Source organism: Galeopterus variegatus, unplaced genomic scaffold (assembly GCF_000696425.1).
Source record: "Galeopterus variegatus unplaced genomic scaffold, G_variegatus-3.0.2 Scaffold8914, whole genome shotgun sequence".
NCBI classification, from domain to species: domain Eukaryota; kingdom Metazoa; phylum Chordata; class Mammalia; order Dermoptera; family Cynocephalidae; genus Galeopterus; species Galeopterus variegatus.
This window is the reverse complement of record NW_007735025.1, coordinates 77,952-80,634: the sequence shown is the minus strand read 5'-3', so window position 1 is coordinate 80,634 and position 2,683 is coordinate 77,952.

Sequence of the window (2,683 nt, the reverse complement as noted above, 5' to 3'; positions counted from 1 at the left end):
AAGAATGTCATTGGTATTTTGATGGGGATTGCATTGAATCTGTAGATCGCTTTGGGGAGTATAGACATTTTCACAATGTTAATTCTTCCGATCCAAGAGCATGGAATATCTTTCCATCTTTTTGTGTCTTCTTTAATTTCTTTCAGAAGTGGCTTGTAGTTCTCATTGTAGAGGTCTTTAACCTCCTTGGTTAAATTGATCCCTAGGTATTTTTTAAATTTTTTTCATGACAATTGTAAATGGGCTTACTTTCTATTTCTCTTTCTGTTAATTCATTATTTGAGTATATAAATGCTACTGAGTTGGGGCATTTATTTTGTATCCTGCAACATTCCTGAAGTTATTAACCAGTTCTAGCAGTTTTTTTGATAGAGTCTTTAGGTTTTTCTATATACAGTATCATATCATTTGCAAATATCTGGATTCCCTTTATTTATTTCTCTTGCCTGATTGCTCTAGCTAGTACCTCTAGTACTATGTTAAGTAGAAGTGGTGAGAGTGGGCATCCTTGTCTTGTTCCTGTCCTTAAGGGAAAGACCTTCCGTTTTTCCCCATTTGGAATGATACTGGCAGTGGGCTTGTCACAAATGGCTTTTATCACATTGAGATATTTTCCTTCTATACCTAATTTGTTGAGAGTCTTTATCATGAAGGAATGTTGAGTTTTGTCAAATGCTTTATCAGCATCTATTTTATTATGTTTTTATAGCACTGGACTTGCCTTGCATTCACCAGTTATAAAAACAGGTTTGAGCCATCCTTTGCAAGTAGTTACAATTTATCTCCAATGGAGCTAATTAGTTTTGCTCTCTCTAGGATATTTCTTTGAAATTTACCTTGTCACATATGTTAGAAGACAAGGAGCTATCCTAAACTTTTTCTTCCTAAATCCTATGGTGTCATTTTCTCTTTCTACATTTCTTAGACATAGATAGTCAGATTATGAGTAACAGGAATACTTAAAATAAGTTAAAAGGATACCAAGTGTTTCGTGTGCAGAAAATTCATATCCATACAAAAACTTATAGAACTAATAAGTGACTTTAGCAAGGTTGCAGAGTACAAAATAAAGAAAGTCAATTCTATTTCTATATGCAACCAAGGAACAATCTGAAAATGAAAATAAATTTCATTCACAGTGTCAAAAATAGAGTAAAGTACTTAAAAAAAAAGTGAAAGCTCTGGACACTAAAACCCACAAAACATTGACAAGAAATTAAGATCTAAATGATAAGACATTGCACGTTTATTGGTTGAAAGACTCAGTGTTTTCAAAATGGCAGTTCTCAAATTGAGCAGTAAATTCAGTACAAAATCTCAGCAAGCTTTTTCAGGGAAATTGACAGGATGATCCTCAAATTTATATGGAAATGCAAGGTATGGAATAGCCAAAACAATTTTGAAAAAAGAACTATGTAGAAGGTCTTATACTACCTTATTTCAAAATGTAGTATAAAAGCTACAATGGCCAAAATAGTGTGGTATTGACATAATGATAAGCATCTAGATCAATGGAACAGAATAGAAAGCCCAGAAATAAACTTTTCAAAAAAGGTGCCCAGGCACTGCAACAGGGAAATGGGGAAGTGATAATACTGTCAATAAATGGTCCTGGGAAAACTGAATATCCATATGCCAATTAAATTGAACTCAAGTCTTTACTTCAAACCATACACAAAACGTAACTGAAAATGTATAGTAGAGTTGAATGTAATGGTTAAAACCATGAAACATCTAGATGAGAACATACAAAAGAATCTTTATGACCTTAACTTAGGCAAAGATTTCTTAGATATGACACCAAAAGCATATTCCATAAAAGAAAAAATAAACTTCATAAAAAGTTTAACACTTTTGTACTTCAAAAGCATCATTAAAAATGAAAAGGCAAATCACAAGCTGTGAGAAAACATTTGCAATCATATATGGGATAAGTAGCTTATATCTAGAACATATAGAACTCCTGCAGCTCAGTAAGATGACTCAATTAAAAATAAGCAAAATATTTGAATAGTATCTCACCAAAGAAACTATAGAGCAAACATTACACTTAGATAGGTGCTCAGAATCATTAGTCATTAGGAAAATGCAAATTAAAACCAAAAATATACCAGCTCCTCTTTCTCTCAATGACTATAATCAATTAGGGTGGTAATTCCAATTGTTGGCAAGGAAATGGAGAAACTGGAACTATCATACATTTCTGGTGGGGAGAGAAAATGGTACCACTATTTTGGAAAACAGTTGGGTATTTCTGAAAAAGGTAAATAAATTTCCCATAAGACCCACAATATGAATTACTGTTAAAAAATTAAAAAGGTAAATACATGATACAGCAATTATCAATTTGACTATCATTTAAATAATTCATAGCCCCTTCCATCACTCAGCTTCTAAGATCCTTTTATGCACAGAAGTTTTAGCACTAGAGATCACCAAAATAACACTGAATTATGCATCTGAAAACNTCTCAATTCTACTCCACTGGTCTGAATGTCTACTTTTATAGCAGTACCATGATGTTTTGGTTACAATAGCTTTGTAATATAATTTGAAGTCAGGCAGTGTTATGCCTCCAGCTTTAATTTTTTTTTTCCCCCTCAGTATTGCTTTGGCTATTCAGGGTCTTTTGTTTTTCCATATAAAAGGTAAGATTGTTTTTTTCCATTTCTGTGAAGAATGT